This window comes from Homarus americanus, unplaced genomic scaffold, assembly GCF_018991925.1.
Source record: "Homarus americanus isolate GMGI-L3 unplaced genomic scaffold, GMGI_Hamer_2.0 scaffold32871, whole genome shotgun sequence".
Classification (NCBI taxonomy): Eukaryota; Metazoa; Arthropoda; class Malacostraca; order Decapoda; family Nephropidae; genus Homarus; species Homarus americanus.
Genome location: NW_024748870.1, coordinates 38,038 through 58,175, shown reverse-complemented (window position 1 = coordinate 58,175; position 20,138 = coordinate 38,038). Strand labels below are relative to the sequence as shown.

Here is a 20,138-nt window from a genome sequence, read left to right as displayed (position 1 = left end):
CATAGTTACCTAGAGAAAATTTTTTATCTAAAATTTGTATGTTTAATGCAAAATATATGATGTTTATATTCAAAATGATCACCAAATTATAAGAATTCCAGCAATGTAAATTATATTCTGACCGGGTAATTTGTATGAATTTTATGAGCTAAAACAAATATCTTCAGTTAATAAAAAAAAAAAATAATCTTCAGGACACTATCTGTCAATCAAAGTACCCCACCTTGCCTCCCCCCCTCTTCCAACCGCGCGGTCAGTCCCAACCCTCCCCCCACCCCCCACCAATCCTCCCTTCAAGAGTTTTTAACATTTAGTATTAAATAATACCTCAGATTAAAGTTAGGATAATATAATTGACATTGCTGGATTCCTTGTAAGACCAGGAATATTTTGAATATAAATGTCATATATTTTGCACAAAAGATAACATAGTTACTCTGAGAAAAATTTTTATCTAAAATTTGTATGTCTAATGCAAAATATATGATGTTTATATTCAAAATGATCACCAAATTATAAGAATTCCAGCAATGTAAATTATATTCTGACCGGGCAATTTGTATGAATTTTATGAGCTAAAACAGGCAGTCAGGCAGGGTGGGGGGTGGGGCAAATCTAAAAATAGCATCTCGAGCCGGACACTCACCGCGTATATGTGGAAAAAATCCGTGTTAAGTGAAAGTTCAGCTCTGGCGAGGCACCGCGTATATGATAAAACGCGTTAAGTGAAACCGCGTTAGGCGGGGTAATACTGTGTGTATATATATATATATATATATATATATATATATATATATATATATACAGTAGTACCCCGATTTACGCTGTCAATTGAACCCACAGGGTACCGCGTTAAGTGAAATCCGCGTAAATGGAACAACAGAACATATGGGATTAATTCCAATAGAGACTGGCCCGACCCCCAAACTCCACTTTTTCCGACACAATACCTATGTTGTAGTAAAAATAACATCTAAATTTTATGATGGTATGCTCACACAATTAATATTTAAGAGAAATACAGTCGCCAGGTTAATGTCCATTCAAATAATAGACTCAAATCCCCCCCCCCCCCTCTTCCCAGCTCACTGGCCCCTACCTCTCTGAGAAATGATTGGGTGAAACACTAGATTTTAACGTTTAGTAATAAATAATACCTCAGACTAAAGTTAGGATAATATAATTGACATTTCTGGATTCCTTGCAGGTCAGGGAATATTTTGAATGTAAACTTCATATATTTTGCACAAAAGATAAAATACTTGCTTTGTGTAAACCAAATTATTACATTAGATCTAAAATTTGTATGTCTAATGCAAAATCCATGATGTTTATATTCAAAATGATCATCATATTGTAAGAATTCCGGCAATGTAAATTATATTCTGGTCCAGTAATTTGTATGAATTTTATGAGCTAAAACAAATATCTTCAGTTAATAAAAAGAAAAAATATTTTTCACGACACTATCTGTCAATCAAAGTACCCCACCTTGCCTCCCCCCCTCTTCCAACCGTGCCAGGTGATCTGTCAGTCCCAACGCTCCCCCCACCCCCCACCTTCCCTCCCTACCAGAGATGTGTTGGGTGAAAAAACTAATTTTAACTTTTAGTAACAAATAATATCTGTCTAAAGTTAGGATAATATAATTGACATTGCTGGATTCCTTGTAAGACCAGGAACATTTTGAATATAAATGTCATATATTTTGCACAAAAGATAACATATTTACTCAGAGTAAGCATTACATCTAAAATTTGTATGTCTAATGCAAAATCTATGATGTTTATATTAAAAATGATCATCAAATTGTAAGAATTCCAGCAATGTAAATTATATTCTGGCTGGGTAATTTGTTCAGTCTCTAGAGCAGGGAAAACCTGTTGAGACTGACTTCATCCTGTCCCTATTTTGGCAACCTCTTCCACCTGGGGCAAAAGTGTTGGTTACTATAAATGGAAACTGGCTGCTCTCGACTGCCATTCAACTGATGGATAACATTGAGTGTAAGGATGATCCCAACAGGCCTTGGGTAACATTGGTAAGATCTAAGTCTTCATTGTTTTCTACCACATCTGAGTCTGTGGATTCCTTATTCAAGGTATTTTATGAAAATGTTTCTAAACTTCCTGATCTCTCAGCACTTACAAAGAGACAGGAAGGCCAGACAACTGTGGGTCATCATTCATTGTTTTTAGAAGGTGATACTACAATTTCTTGGCCGAATATTTGCCCCAAAATGATCTCTGAAATAGTTGAAGTCTGGGCTAATATATTGAAAGACTTAACATTCATTCCTGCTGACAGGAATGTTCACAAGTTTAGTTTTTTGAAGTTCCAATTTAATGACAAACAGAGTGCCTTATGTGAACTTTCCCAGTATTTGTCGACTCCAAAATATGTTGATATAAGTTATGAAATAAATTTGAAACCAGTTGCTTCTGCACTGTTGCTTGAAGAATTTAAAATTAGGAAGTTGGCAGTGGATATTTGGTCTGCTATTATGATGTTTCAGTTATTGACTAAGTTTGTGCTGGACTATGAGGAAAATTCAGAAGTAGACAAATGTTTGCTGCTGCTATACAAAGGATTCCATATTTCCTGTGCAGCTCATTTTTAGATATGTTGTTGAAAGCCCTAAAACTAAAAGCCCAGCAAAGGAAGCAAGCCACAAATAATGCTTTAAGTGGTAGTGCTTATTTATTGCTTTGTTCTTCCCCTCTTTTTCCTGCTTTGTTTGATGAACAAACATTAGTTAAGTATAGAACAGCTGTTGAGCAAGCTATTAATATTACTGTCCCCAGGAGTCCTCAGACCTTTTGGAAATCTAAAAGAGGAAGATTTTACAGGGGAACAGGACCAGCTGCTCGGTTCAGTTATCAACCTAGAGGAAACTTTAGAGGAGAAAACAATCCAAGACGTAGTAGGGGTGGCCGTTTGTTCTGAAGTGGAAGGAGACCTTATTCCACCACATCAGTGGTGGAATGAAGCCAGACAGCTGGGTCGTCTAGGGGGTTGGGAAAACAGGTGGACTTCTTCCATATGGGCATACAAGACAATCAAAGGGGGCCTCACATAGACTTGGTTGAGGCTCCCTCCCCTAGTGTTACCAAAAAGGGGTAAAAAACCAACCTGTAACTCACACAATTTGTAATTCAACTGTTAAACAGAGGTGTGATAGAACTGTTGCAGTCAGAGAAATGTTTCATGTCTCCCCTATTCCCAGTCCTCAAGAAAGGCAGCCACAAATTGAGGTGGATTTTAGATCTTTCCATCCTGAACAAGTTTATTACCAGAAAAAGTTTCAAGATGCTCACTTACGATCATCTGAAGCATCTACTTCCGCCAATGCTTGGATCTCAAAAGTGGATCTCGAAGATGCCTATTATCATGTTATTGTTGCTCCCAGGTACAGAAAGTTTCTAGTGTTCGCAGTAGAGGATGTAACTTATCAATTCACGGTGATGCCATTCGGCCTGACAATTGCGTCAAAAGTGTTTACAAAACTGGCAAACATCCCCAGAGAGATCCTTGCAAAGGAGGGCATAAGAACTTTTGCTTACCTAGACGGTTGGCTGATAGTGGGAAACTCTTTCGAAGATAGTCAAAGGGCGACCCAACGTACACTAGTACTATTTCAAAACCTAGGATTAAAGATAAACCAGGTCAAATCAAATCTCATACCATATCAGAAATTGGATTTATCAAATGCTCAGATCGTCCTTTTTCATTCAGAGACCCCCTCGGCTTAAGAGAATCCCAGCTTGGTCTCTAGAAAAAGTTACCAAATTTCTTATGGGGCCTAATTACAATATAAATCTGAACCGGGACAGATTGCTCCAGAAGGCAGCCTTCCTTCTAGCAATAGCAACAGGTATGAGAATCAGTGAGCTGATTTCAATTTCCAATAATCCATCATTATTGGTATTATATGAGGAGGATGTCACCCTTTTTCCTATGGAGATCCTAAGAAAAAATGAAAGGGAGGATTTTCAAGCTCAACCTATTAGGATAAAACAGCTAATGGATGAGACAAGGGTTCCTCATATATTGTGCCCAGTTAGGAATCTTCAGGAATAGTTACCCAGATTCCCTAATCGAAGCCCGTATGTATTCTCATCACAGGATGGTAAGAAATTGTCTCCTTATCAAATGACAAAAAATTTATCTCAGTTATTGAATCAAGCAGACCCTGGCAAGAAATTTTTGGCACATGACACTAGGAAATATGCAGGGTCTGTGGCCTTTCTGTGGCTATGAGCCTCAGTCAGATCAAAGAAGTGGGTTTTGGGAGATCTTCAAAAACTTTTAAAAACAGCTATCTTTGTCTCTGAAAGATGTTTCACATGTGGTGGGGTCCCCTCCCCCACCTGGTCCATCTCCACAACCAGGACCTTCCTCATCAGAATAAAGTGAGTATCCTCATTAAGATAAGTAAATTAACATTTTACCTTCCGGTAAATGTTCCTGATACAGCTGCTCCCCGACTTACGACGGGGTTAGGGACCCAAATCCAGGTCGTAAGTCGAAATGGTCATAAGTCGAAAATGCTTAAATAGTACATAGAAAATCTAAAATGGGGGTCTCTCTTTCTTCTCAGCACCACAAAACTCTCACTTTTAAGCTTGCCAGCCATTTTAAAGTGAATTACAAACAAAAATTTTGTCTGTACTGACGTTGGGACTCGAAAATGCATAATTTGACAAAATTTTGGTACAACTGAGGCAGGTCGTAAGTGCTGGTGGTCGTAAGTCGAGTAGGTCGTAAATCGGTGAGGCGCTGTCTTGCAAAATATTCCAAACGGTTTATAATCATAATCTGGACCTAATCTAGCGGTGCTTTATACAACGTCACCTCCTGCTTGGGTATTCAGAGCTGGACGTCGCATTCTGGATTGAAGAAAAAGCCTTTTTTTTTTTTAAACAGTTTTTGTGATATAGTCCAGAATGCGACGCAGATAACCCACCCAACTCCACCCCTCGAGAGTTGACTTTTGTTTACTGCTCGCTCTGAGGCAAGAGATGAAGGTCGTGATGCATATGGTGGGGTGTGGGAAGGGGTTTTGAGAATTGCAGTTAAATGCCAGGTAGGGACGTGTCCTCTTAATATTACATATTAGTAATTGTTAGATGTTTTAATTGCCTGTATGTTGGCCTGGCGAGTTATTTCTAGGCTTTAACATACCTAGGTATAAGCTAGGCGTTGCATTCTGGACTACAGTAGGCTCTCGCCAATAACGACTTCCACAATAACGTTTTCGACAATAACGGTAAGTTACAATAGATACCCATTTTCGATAATAACGTCTGGATTCTCTTGAATAAAGGAGATTTCGCGGGAAGCGTCCGTGCGCATCATTGATAGCATTTGTTTGCCGCCATGTTGATGACGTAGGTTTCCGCTCCGCCTCACTCTCACACGCTCGGTGGAATACCGCGCTGCTCCCACGTATGAGATTTTCGCCTCTATAACCAGTGGTCGCTAGGGTCGGTGATCAACAATGGCTTCCGCATTTTTGCCTGTGGGGGTTAGGGGAGGTGGTGGAGGGAGTGATTTGCCGCCTGAATGCCCGGAACTTTTAAAGTGAATGAGAAAAAAGACCCCAAAGCTAAGAGACAAAGCCTCAAGAAGCGTGCCTACTCGGTCAAGGTTAAAGAACAGATTGTTTTGCTCATTGAAAGTGGTGCATGGAACATTGATATTGTGAGGAAATTGAACCGTCCTGAGTCTACAGTGCGAAATATTAAGAGGAACTTAGAGGAGACCAAGAAGAGTATTGCACTGGCTAAGAAATATTTCGGTAGTGATGGAAATGCGAGGCGAGCTATGAATGATAAAAGTGATAGAAACAGGTTGTTAGTGATAACAGAGCATTTTCTTGTGAAATGGTTAGCTTGAAGAATGAAAGACAGTGCAAGTCTTAGCGGCCCTCAGTTACGGAACAACCATCACACCAAGCACCTCAAAAACTCCCCCAAACTAAGTGTTATATTACTCAAACTCTTTAATTTGATGATTGAATAACAATTCTTTTTATTTCAGCGAACAAAAAGTGTTAAGAGGGCTTCAAGGGGAAAAATTGGGTGAAATTCTTGGGGCGGCGGCACCAATAAACCCTTTTTACATGTATTTTAATGTCACACAAATAACGTTTTCGCTAATAACGGCGTTTTTCAGGCACCTATTAAACGTTATTGGCGAGAGCCTACTGTATATCACAAAAACTGTTTTTTAGAAAAAAAACGGCTTCATCCTTTCATCCAAGTTATCCAAAATTACGGTACCTTTGCCTTCCCACTCACATACAAAATAGTCCATTCATAAAGCTTTTAGTTGTATTGAATTCTTGATAAAAGATGCTCAACCTGTATGCTGATTACTTTAGCTAACACTCACCTTAACAGCCAAACTGCTGAATAATAATAAAGATATCAACTTGTTTTGTAGGAACTATTATTTATTATCACAAATTTGAGCATGAGTTGGTGTACATTTTCATTGTTTCTTTACATATTACTGAAGCTTCTTCTTTGGGGTTGGGTTTGGGAACAGGAAACAAGTACAGCAGAAGAAAACAGAAGTGTAATGGACAGTGACTTAAGATTGTACTGGCAGCAGTGACTTGGGTTGATTTCTGAGGAGGAACATTCTGATGTGTTGAATGGCAAAGAAAAGAAAGGCTATGAAACAGCAGTTGAGCAATTAGCCTTTAATCTTTTCTTGCTTAAAAGTGAATTTAGATAAGCAAAAAACATGGTGATGCAGATTATGTAAAAAAATGTTGTGTGGAAGTTCAGATTGCAGTGACTGGTCCAAGTTGCCTGGTCATGTTTGAAAGATTCTGGAACCATAGAACTCATATAAGGGAATGGGAGAAACATTTCAGGAAAAACCGTCTTAGGTTATGGTACTGGAAATATTCAGATCAATCAGAAGCACAAAATGTGTTATCTTCAGTGAAAGAAAAATTATTAAAAAATATGTACCCCCAGTAAATGAAATGGATAAACACAAGATTCAGGTGATTCTTCGAAGGTGGATGATCCTCTACCCTCCTCTGCAGGTAGTGATCCTAGAGAACAGATAAAACTCCATACTGAGAAATGTGCTGATATTTACAAGAACCTGTTTAGGAAACCCACAGTACAATAACTAAGAGTTGTTCTAAACAAGGTAAAGGAGCTTTTTACATTTCCTCAGAACGATCACACTCAGACTTAGTTTTATATTTACCCAAAGAACTGCATTTTAAATTCAACAATAAAGTTTCAAACAGGGAGACAATGTGGATGTCTAGAAACAAAAAGAGAAAGAGAAATGCTCATTCCAGATAAAGACTTCTCATCAAATTCTTAGGATTCAGAAACTGGTACCGTTGTTAATGAAGAATTATTAAGCCTAGAAACAGATGATTATTTTCATCACTCACAAAAATATTAAAGATGATCTCAGAAAACAAAGGTCATCCAGACCCGCCTAGAAAAGACTCGCTACATTTTTTTCAAAAAGCACTGAATGATAATTCAGATGATGACTTTTTCAATGAGAGCACACCACCCTTCAGAAAATAACACACGCCTGAAAAAAAAGACCAAACCACCTCACAAGTAGTGAGTCACTTCCATTCCTCATAGAAAAGAGGGAGGCCTCGAAAAAGAAACAGATATTGTTCTCAGTTATAAGAGATATTGGGGATGGAAGTAAGCCATTCATATGTAAATTCCTCTGAAATAAGTGACATCTGAAACCAGTGTGTTAAAGAGTCAAGTTTTCTTTTGTAGACAAAAATCATAAATGTAATGGCTAGTAAAAGATTCAGTTATGACATTTTTCGAGGAACATCAAAGTGAAAGAGTAAAGACTGGAGGTGAACCTGCTTAATGTTTCTAAAGGATCAGCAAAGGAATGAAGCAGGTGTATGAACTGAAATGTTTCTATTTTTAAGGATATGCAATGTAAATGAAGGTTAAAGAATAAGAAGGCTAACTTAAAGTTATTGTTAAAACATAATTAATTCCAAAAGATTTTCATAGATAATGCTTTTGGAACAAATAAACAACCCGGTTCCACAGAGAAGACATTTACTGCACAGTAAACCCCAATTTACACAGTGACTGACTACAAGATAGTTGCTATCATCAGGTGGCCAGTACAGTACACACTAAAAGATCAATATCCTCATCATCTTGTAAACACACTTAAAATAAGAACAAGTAAAAGTTTACTCTCCATTTAACGGAACTGATATAACTAACTCAATTTAGCTTGCTATTTTTCACTAATTCGCGAGCTAGTTCGCTAAATCAAGATTAATTTCGTTAAAAACGCCACACCTATGTGGAGACATCCGAGACACATGATGTAAAACCCTACTTCAGCCTTTGACTAATATGCTACCAAAATATACAGTATAAAAGTGATAAATAATTTGAAAAGCAATCATATGGAAAATGGAGAGAAAATCACTCCAAACCTTTCTGCTCCATTGTTATGAAAGATTGCACTCGTTTAGCCACATCCTCACATGGTTGGTGTGTGGGTGGGAAGACCAATCTTGGTAATGCTGAATTTTTTCTGCTCTGGGTCTATTTATAATTACTGTGCAAACAAATATTTCTTTTTAAATGTAAAGTCACTCAAAAAGTATTGAAAAATATTGTCTGGCGACAATATGACACACATTGGACGAGATACTGGGGAAGTGGCAGAGAACTGTAACAGTGCCCAGACTACATGGGTTATAGTGTTCGCTTTTGACATCCATCGGACCCCACTTTTCAGATACTTATTTTGAGTGACTGTACATACTAAAAAGGAAAGTAATGCAGTAATAAACCACAGCATAGGTACTAGGATATTATCAAACAGGGAGGTACTACTGCTGGAAGATATTAGACCATCCTGCCATATAGACCAAGTTCCAGGTTGCTCATCTGACTTTCTGCCCTCATTTAATAATAAATTGTGTGGGTCTCAATGGTTGCTCTTACTTGACAACACAACATACATACAGTAAACCCCAAATAACTGGGAATGTATAACTTGCATGGATATGGTCTTGGAAATTGCATTTAGTACTAGAGAACCTAGGAAATGCCGACATATATAATTATCTGGGAAAATCCTGCATATTCACACCTGCATCACCTACCAGCATTGTGTCACCTACTGCTCCACAGTGTCTGTCACCTAACATGCCTCTTGTGTCACCTACCATGCCTCTGTATCACCTAACATTTCATGCCACCTAACATGCCCTTGTGTCACCCACCATGCCCCTGTCACCCACCATGCATCTATGCTCACCCACCATGCCTCTGTGTCACCCACCATGCCCCTTGGTCACCCACTATGCCTCCAGGTCACCCACCATGCTCTGTGTCACCCAACATGCCCTCTCTGCCAGCCACCATGCCCTGTGCTCACCCACCATGCCCCCCCACCCACACCATATCCATGTCACCCTCATGCCTCCCAGCCCCACTATAATGCCTGTGGCCACATTCACTATGCATCTGTGTCACCCACCATACCTCTGTCACCCTCCCACACCCCAGTGTCACCCACCATGCCTCTGCTCACCCACCATACCCTGTGTCAGCTACCATGCCCTCTGTGTCACCCACCATGCCTGCAGGTCACCCACCATGCCCTGTGTCCATCATGCTCTGTGCTCACACCACCATGCCCCGCAGGTCACCCACCATGCCCCAGGTCACCCACCATGCCCTGTCACCCATCTGCCCCAGGCCACCCAACTGCCCCAGGTCACCCAACATGCCCCCGGGTCACCCACCATGCCCCTGTGCTCAGCCACCATGCCCAGGTCACCTACTGCCCCAGGCAGGCTTCACCCACCATACCCCTGTGGCCCAGCCACCATTTCTGTGTCACACCCACCATGCCCCCAGGCCACCCTCCATGCCCCAGGTCACCCCACCAGGCCTGTGTCACCCACTCATACCTCCAGGTCAGCCACCATACACCCATCACCCACCATACCTCTATGTCAGCTTACTATACACCTGTGTCATCACCACACCTGTGTCACCCACCATGTCCCCAGGTCACATACCATACCCTGTGTCGCTCTACATGCCTCCAGCCCACCCACCATGCCCTTGTGTCACCAACTATAATTCTGTGTCATTTAATTATGCATCTGTGTCATTCTACCATACCCTGTCACTTGACTATGTCTGTGTCAATTAACTATACCTTGTGTCATTTACTCATGCATATGTGTCACCACCATACCTGTGTTTCACTCCACTATGCATCTGTGCCACTGACTATGCCCTTGTGTACCTACTATAATGCCTGTGTCATTACCATGCATTGTGTCACCTAACATGCCTCTGTGTCACTTTTACTATGTCCTGTGTCACTTTACATGCCTCTGTATCACCTACCATGCCCTGTCACCCACCGTGCCTCTGTGTCACCTACTATACTTCTGTGTCACCCATCATGCCTCTGTGACCATGCCTCAGTCACTTAACATAATTCTGTAGTCCAACCATGCCTCTGGTGATAATCCACTATGCATCTGTGTCACCTTACTTACACTTGTGTCACCTACCATGCCTCTGTGTCACTTTTGATAACTGTGTCACCAACCATGCCTCTGTGATAATCTACATGCATCTGTGTCACATGCCTCTGTGTCACCTACAATGCATTTGTATCAGCTACCATGCATCTTTGTCACCTACCATACCTCTGTGTCACCTACAATGCATTTGTATCAGCTACCATGCCTCTGTGTCGCCTACTATGCCTCTGTGTCTGTGCTTGCTTTGCTTACAGTGCTGTACTGTGATATTAAACATGTGACTTCGCCAGATGTAAAGTGTTTACAGACCAGGTCTGGTTTGCTCAGTGAACTGTCTTGGCGGGTGGCGGTGCTCCCACGCCCTACCATGAGAGATCGCCCTCTAGTGATGCTGTGAAGACCAGCCCTTTGCTGCAATGGCCAGAACTTTAGCTCATCGTCAACATACACACCTACAGTAGGTCCTTCTCACATTCAGTCTCCAATAGTGCAGTTTCTTCATCCCGTTGGGAATGTGCCTCCTTACCGTTGGTATGCCCTAGGTGCATCCTCTTACACTTCGTGACATTGAATCTCAGCAGCCATTTTCTTTGACCATTCTTGGAGCTCACAGAGGTCCTTCTGCAGCTCTTCACAGTCCGCTTGGTTCTTGATTTTCCAAAATAACTTGGCGTCATCGGCAAACATTTGTATGGGAGAGTGCTAACGTCAGGCATGTCATTTATGAAACAAACAAACAACAGCGAGCCCAATACACTGCCCTGTGGTACCCGCTTGTGACAGGTACAGATGATGATTTCGTGCCATTAATCACCACACATTGCTTGCGGTCATTTAGAAAGTCTTCTATCCATGCTAGGACATTCCGAATTCCACACCCTTCTAGTTTGATTTCAGCCTGTGGGGTACACTGTCGAAAGCCTTGCAAAATGTAGGTATATATTGTCATTATTACCACCCTGTTCCAGAATATAGCTGCCTACTACCTTCTATCCAACAACAACTCTTAGGAAATATAATATCACCGTTTAATATAAGACTTCATGCTTATCAAAAGAAAGGGACTGGTAACACCTGTAGCACTATCACATAATGGGAACACCACAGCCGATTACAGTGCCAAACACGTGGTAACAATACGTTATATCCAATAATAAAATTATGACATTCATCAAAGGTTATTGAGGATTTACAGTCTGTATACGAAGACTATTTCTCTGTTTCCTTAATTAAATTCACCTTAGAAAAGGGACGTTGCATCAACAGGTGGCCGGAAGTGACAACACTTCCATTGCCATGCCCAAAACATTTATATTTTGCATCTCCCTCTTCATTTAAAATGCTAATAACAGGTTTATAAAATTGCTGACTCTTTGGGTGTAAATATACCGCCAGTCCCCAGAACTTGCTGCTTAGTTCGAATCTTTTCTTTATTTGCCTACATACTACAGTACTACTATAAATCTCTGCACCACATCTTCGTCAGTGTTCATGCTTATCTTATATTGCTCTAGCCTTTGGAAGGTGGCATGTAATTGCGATTCCAAATATATCTGATTGACTGGTACATATAGGGAATCATCAGTTGGATCAATACCATGCGTTTGGAATTTGACACACTATGTAAATGGCAAAAGGAGTTTAGCAATAACCTATGCAGTTGACATATGCTTTACGGATTAAATGCAAAGTTGGCTTTATTCTGAAAATCAAGTTTGTGTTGAGTTGCGGCAATATGTAATTCAAAATTCAAGTAGCAGAACACAAGTCTCTCCTCAATCCCTGATGTGGAAATACAGTTTGAAGGGGTTGACACTGTTCGAGAGCATTCTTGCAACACCTTCATGGAGTGACAACCACCTCGTGGCACAGGCATGAATATTTGTGTGGTATGAGTTGACAAAACCCTGGAATTCCTAAACTCGCGTTTCTCTTGGCACTATGGGAAAGGTAAATGTACAGTGAACCTCACTTTACGCGGTCAATAGAACTCACGGAGGCCCGCGTGGAGAAACCAGTAAAGTGAACAAACATAACATATGGGATTAAATGAAATAGAGACCGCTGACCCCCAAACTCCACTTTTTCCCACAATACCTATGTTCTAGTAAAAATAACATCTTAATTTTATGATGGTACATGCACACAATTAATACTTTAAGAGAAATACAGTCGCCACGTTAATGTCCATTCAAATAATGGACTCAACTCCTCCCCTCTTCTCACACTCCTGGCTCTTCCCTCTCTGAAAAATGTTTGGGGGAAAACCACTAGATTTTAAGGTATAGTAATAAATAATACCTCAAACTAAAGTTAGGATAATATAATTGACATTGCTGGATTCCTTGTAAGACCAGGAATATTTTGAATATAAATGTCATATACAGTAGTATCCGCTTAACGCGGTCAATTGAACCCACAGGGTACCGCGTTAAGTGAAAACCGCGTTAAGTGAACAACAGAACATATGGGATTAATTCCAATAGAGACTGGCCCGACCCCCAAACTCCACTTTTTGACGACACACAACTATGTTGTAGTAAAAATTTTATCTTAACTTTATGATGGTATGCACACAATTAATAATTAAGAGAAATATCAATAATATTAGGTTTTTAACACTTGCATTAGTAGAAAAGATGGCTGGGCGCACGGGATGGGGTTGGTTCCGAGGCAGAGGGCAGATTATTGGCCCTCACCTGTATCACTTGTATCAATTGTTATCCACCACAGAGGCTTGCAGGCCTCTTTGTCAAACCCCTCAAAGGCCATATAAGTCCATATCCTCACTATAATTATCACTATCACTGACTTGGGCCGGCTGTGGTGGGTAGGGGTGAAGAACTCGTAATGTTTTGATGACTGGGCGACCTTGTGCGCATCGCTCGCTACGCTTCCCCCGCCAGATATGATGAAAATTCGCGTTAAGTGAAAGTTCACTCAGGCAATCACAGATATGATAAAACGCTGTAAGTGAAACCGCGCTAGCGGGTAATACTGTATTTTGCACAAAAGATAACATATTTACTCAGAGTAAACAAAATACTTAAAGTAGATCTAAAATTTGTATGTCTAATGCAAAATCTATGATGTTTATATTCAAAATGATCATCAAATTGTAAGAATTCCTGCAATGTAAATTATATTCTGCCCGGAATTTGTATGAATTTTATGAGCTAAAACAAATATTTTCAATAAATAAGCAAAATATACTTACCGAAATACTATCTGTCAATCAAAATACCCCACCTCCCCCCTCTTCCCACCTGCCCTGGGTCCCTCCCTCCCTCCCTACCCCTACCCCACCTTCCCTCCCCTACCCCTACCCCCACCTTCCTCCCTACCCCTACCCCCACCTTCCCTCCCTACCCCTTACCCCCACCTTCCCTCCCTACCCCTTACCCCCACCTTCCCTCCCTACCCCTTACCCCCACCTTCCCTCCCTACCCCTTACCCCCACCTTCCCTCCCTACCCCTACCCCCACCTTCCCTCCTACCAGAGAAATGATTGGGTTATAACAGTATATTTACATTTTAGTAATAAATAATACCAGACTAAAGTTAGATAATATAATTAACATTGCTGGATTCCTTGCAAGACCAGGAATATTTTGAATATACACTTCATATATTTTGCAACAAAAGATAACATACTTGCTCTGAGTAAACAAAATACTTGCATTAGATCTAAAATTTGTATGTCTAATGCAAAATCTATGATGCTTATATTCAAAATGATCATCAAATTGTAAGAATTCAGCAATGTAAATTATATTCTGGCCGGATAATTTGTAGGAATTTTATGAGCTAAATAAAATTATACTTCACCCACGCATATGAGTAGATGCACCGCTGAAGTGGGAATTCGTTCTCTGCAGGGTACCGCAAATGTAGAAACGCCGAAAAGTGAAACCACGAAGCGAGGGTTCACTGTACACATTTTCTCAACACATCTTCACGATTACATGGCAAGGTCTTTGCTGCTTCTGGCACAGAGATGCATTACTATGTGCAACACGTTTAAATATGGTAATGCCAAGCATTTGAACTTTCATTCTGCTAGTTACACAGTTATATTCGCCCATAATGTTTGATGCCCCATCTGCAGCAGACCCAATGAAGTTGTTCAATGGTATATCATGTGTAGTGAGGGACTGTAATAGCATGTTATATAATTATTTTCACCAGTCTAACCTTGATTACCTTCAAATACATTAATCAAATCCGGCATCGCGATTTTGTCATTATCTCTCCAGATCAAAAGTTTCACTATCATTGCACATGATTTACTTACTGAACAGCCGGTATTTTCTTCAATAATTACACTAAATTTATTTGTAGTTTCCAACCAAGTTTTGAGTTGCACATTCCTAAAGCTTGCACGACGACCTTGCACCTGGTCCGCTTGCCGCTTGAGCGGCTGTCTTGGAATTGAACATTCGCTTATTGAGGTCACAAGGTGGTCACATGAGCTCAAAGGAATATTACAAATATCAGGCTATACTTGCATTGGAGATAGTGAGATTACATTATACAATTGTCACGTGTGCCCGCTAATCAACAACAATGGCTAAGCCCCACCACAGAAAAAACCTTGAACCTTCAACAGCCCAAGCCGCCCAAACCTAGAAGATACAATAAGCTTTAGCTATGAAGTTATCGTTGGGAGTTGGAAAAAAATCGAGCAAGTTGATCTGGCGCTCCAGCATGAAAACAGATCTCTGATCCGGACGATCAGAAGGATGCATGCAAGATAAAGAACACGCCAGAGCATCACACAGAGTCTGCAGGTGCTTCAATAAGGTGAAACACTCCAGAACAAAGGAAGGTGCTGCTCAAAGCTGAGAATTTGCTGGTGAGAGGCTGCTTGATTCGTCAGGCAAGGCGGAACGTAATGGTGAACCACAACTCCCATTGTGGCGGATTCAGAGATGCGCCCGTGAACTGTCGTGGCAGTGTACGCAGATGCAAACCCAGACCCTTCACTCGTCCTCTGGGTGGCTGGGGTTTTAGAAGAGAACAAGATCACCAACATTAACATTACATTGAAGGTGGTGAACTGACCGTCTGTTAGGCGGTGATTTTCTTCCATTCTTCTACAGTTATGGAGGAAGGACGGTGCACACGACATTCAGGTGTTCAACATGGATAAATCCAGTCTGTTTTGAAAAAGCCTACCGAGGCTTCTTTGTTAAGTCTGCCAGCAAGTGTCGAGGGGCGAGAAATTGCAGAAGGGCGCATCACCGTTCTGTTTACCACCAATGCCTCCAGTCACCTGTAAACCAAAGTTAGCTAATTGATTCCACAGCCTGCAAGCACACACCTACAAGTATGGACACTGACCAAGCTAAATATTCACTGGCTGACGCTTGCGTAAGGCATGGATGTTCACTGCTGTCCCTCTCTCTTGGTTTGACGACTGTTTCGTTCCCGGCGTCAAAGTGGGCACCTTAGAATGTTCCAATTCAACATTGTTGCTCCTTAACTTTCTTACCAGGTTACTACTTCTGTTGGATTGTCTGCCCCAACGTAAAAAGTGGTCTTCTTCCTCCCAACCTAAAATCGTTAATCAACCCATATGGACCAGGGTTGATATACAAACGTTAAGGCTGCGTCTCTCCTGCAAAAGTTCCAAGCTCTGAACAACTGTGCCAACCACCGAAGGATGAGTTCGTAACCTGGGTGACACCGATGGCGAAATTTCTGACAAGGAAAGAAAGGATTACCGTGTAAGAGTTCGCATCAAACGGTTTGGAAGAATTCAAGCGTCCAAAAGCTGGTGATTTCTTGGTGGGCAAGTCTGGGAGAAAGCTGTCTCAGCATGATTCTTCACACACATAGCGGCATGTGTTTTGAGTATCAGGTGGAGGCAGAGTCAACCTGTGACTGGTGTTGGTTCAGTCTGTTGCGAGCAGTGGACGCCTGAAGCTGTGCAGTTTAGCTGCTTCCAAGGCTTCTCCAGGAGCCACCACTTGAATATTATGGAGGTGATCAAGCGGGGATCCTGGGGTGACTGCGGCGAGATGTTGGAAGACGGCGTCAGTGAAGAATGTAGCCAAGTTTGTGCATCAACCTGAGAAGAACACAAATTAGCATGGTAATGTTAAGGATGCCAGCCAATTTGCAGAGAAACTGAGCTCATCCTTTCCAACTACCTGACAATCCAACTTGGTATGAAGTCTTTAATAACCATCTGGCAAAGGTGTGGGCAGTACATCACAATGTATCACCCCGAACACATCAACACTAGCCATCAGCAGCCCAACATCACGGACTTCGTCACCGCAACAGCCACAGCCAGCCCAAGTCAGTGACGCGGTGACGGTGATGTTGACTTTGAGGGATTTGGCCGGAAGCCCTGACAACTGTAGTGGATAGTGAGCTGATGGTCCTACAGAGGGGCCACTAATCTGCCCTCTGCCTCAGAAATCAGCGCCGCTCACGTATGCGATCTATTCTTCTACTAACGTAAGTGTTAAACACCTTTATTTTTCACCTGAGGGCCAGTAATCTGCCCTCTGCCTCGAATCAGCCCCCATCAACGATGTCGATCCATCTCTTCTACTAACGTATGTTAAACCTTACCTTTATTTGTCTACAACCAGTGTGTTAAACTTGATTTTATTTTTTACCTGGTAAAGTATACTATTTTTTATTGATATTTCATCAAAACATTTGAGAATCGCCCAGTCTCTATTTCAATAATCCCATATGTTCTGTTAACACTTTTCTCGTTTACGCTGGACCTCCACGGGTCAATTGACCGTAATGCAAACCACTTTTATGTATATATATATATATATATATATATATATATATATATATATGTATATATATATATATATATATATATATATATATATATATATATATATATATATATATATATATATATATATATATATATATATATATATATATATTTATATATAATAATAATAATAGTAGTACCCCATTTTACTTGCAAATTGAACTCCACGGGGACCGTGAGTGAAAACCGCGTAAAGTGAACAACAGAACATATGCGATTAATTCCAATAGAGACTGACACGACCCCCAAACTCCACTTTTTCCGACACAATACCTATGTTGTAGTAAAAATAACATCTTAATTTTATGATGGTATGCACATACAATTAATATATAAGAGAAATACAGTCGCCAGGTTAATGTCCATTCAAATAATGGACTCAACTCCCCCTCCCCTCCCCCCTCTTCCCAGCTCACTGGCTCCTACCTCTCTGAGAAATATTTGGGTGAAAACACTAGATTTTAACGTATAGTAATAAATAATACCTCAGACTAAAGTTAGGATAATATAATTGACATTTCTGGATTTCTTGCATGTCAGAGAATATTTTGAATGTAAACTTCATATATTTTGCACAAAAGATAAAATATTTGCTTTGTGTAAACCAAATTATTACATTAGATCTAAATTTTGTATGTCTAATGCAAAATCCATGATGTTTATATTCAAAATGATCATCATATTGTAAGAATTCCAGCAATGTAAATTATATTCTGGCTGGGTAATTTGCATAAATTTTATGAGCTAAAACAAATATCTTCAGTTAATAAAAAAACTAAATATTCTTCACGACACTATCTGTCAATCAAAATACCCCACCTTACCTCCCCCCCTTTTCACACCACGCCAGCTGGGTCGGTCCGTCCCAACCCTCCCCCCCCCCACACCCCCACCTTCCCTCCCTACCAGAGAAATGTTTGGGAGAAAACAGTATATATACATTTTTAGTAATAAATAATACCTCAGACTAAAGTTAGGATAATAAATTGACATTTCTGGATTCCTTGCAGGTCAGGGAATATTTTGAATGTAAACTTCATATATTTTGCACAAAAGATAAAATATTTGCTTTGTGTAAACCAAATTATTACATTGGCTCTAAAATTTGTACAGTCAACCCTCGCTTTACGTGGTCCCACATTCCACGTTTCCACGTTTACGCAGTACCCTGCCGAAACCGAAATGCTCACATTCCGCGGTGCGTGTACCCCTTTATGCAGGTGAAGTATAATTTTTTTATTTAGCTCATAAAATTCATATACATTATCCGGCCAGAATATAATTTACAATGCTGGAATTCTTACAATTTGATGATCATTTTGAATATAAACATCATAGATTTTGCATTAGACATACAAATTTTAGATCTAATGTTTACTCTGAGTAAATATGTTATCTTTTGTGCAAAATATATGACATTTATATTCAAAATATTCCTGGTCTTACAAGGAATCCAGCAATGTCAATTATATTATCCTAACTTTAGTCTGAGGTATTATTTATTACTAAAAATGTAAATATTCTGGTTTTCCCACACATTTATCTGGTAGGGAGGGACCGACCGACCATCTAGCACGGTGTGAAGAATATATATTTTTTTTTTATTAACTGAAGATATTTGTTTTAGCTCATAAAATTCATACAAATTACCCGGCCAGAATATAATTTACATTGCTGGAATTCTTACAACTTGATGATCATTTTGAATATAAACATCATAGATTTTGCATTAGACATACAAATTTTAGATCTAAAGTTTACTCTGAGTAAATATGTTATCTTTTGTGCAAAATATATGACATTTATATTCAAAATATTCCTGGTCTTACAAGGAATCCAGCAATGTCAATTATATTATCCTAACTTTAGTTTGAGGTATTATTTATTACCATACCTTAAAATCTAGTGGTTTTCCCTAAAAAATTTCTCCGAGGGAAGAGCCAGCAAGTGTAGTGTGAGAAGAGGGGGAGGGAGTCGAGTCCATTACAGATAGACCCCGACTTACGACGGGGTTAGGGACCCAAATCCAGGTCGTAAGTCCGACATGGTCGTAAGTCCGATATAGATATAAAAAAAAATAAATAAATAAATAAATAAATAAATAAATAAATAATCTACAATGAAATACAGTACAGAAAAAGTAATGAATAATGAGGAATGGATACAGTACAGTGAAAGTAATAAATAATAAGGAATGGTTACAGTGTGACTGAGCACTTACCGTTAATGTAGTCAGCTGAATGCACATGGGGCCCCCATAATTTTCTTATTATACATGGAGACTACATTAACTGGAAACGTTTCGGTTTAGAAAATGCGTGTCATTTAAAAAAAAAAAAAAAAAAAAAATTTTAATAAAAAATCTGAGGCGGTCGTAAGTCCCGACGGTCATAAGTCGTAGCAGTCGTAAGTCGGGGTCTGTCTGTATTTGAATGGACATTAACTTGGCGACTGTATTTCTCTATTTCTCTTAAGTATTAATTGTGTGCATGTACCATCATAAAATTAAGATGTTATTTTTACTAGAACATAGGTATTGTGTCGGAAAAAGTGGAGTTTGGGGGTCAGCCGGTCTCTATTTCATTTAATCCCATATGTTATGTTGTTCACTTTACTCGTTTCTCACTTTCCGCGGTACCCTGTGGGTTGAATTAACCGCGTAAAGTGAGGGTTCACTGTATGTCTAATGCAAAATCCATGATGTTTATATTCAAAATGATCATCATATTGTAAGAATTCCAGCAATGTAAATTATATTCTGGCCAGATAATT

At 40.0% G+C, this 20,138-nt stretch overlaps 1 protein-coding gene across 1 annotated transcript in view; it reads right to left on the bottom strand.

The window, feature by feature from the left end:
• The window catches only part of LOC121853197 (iron-sulfur protein NUBPL-like), a gene marked incomplete at its 5' end in the record, with an annotated part of 115,147 nt that overhangs the window by 78,927 nt on the left and 16,082 nt on the right, over positions 1–20,138 (bottom strand).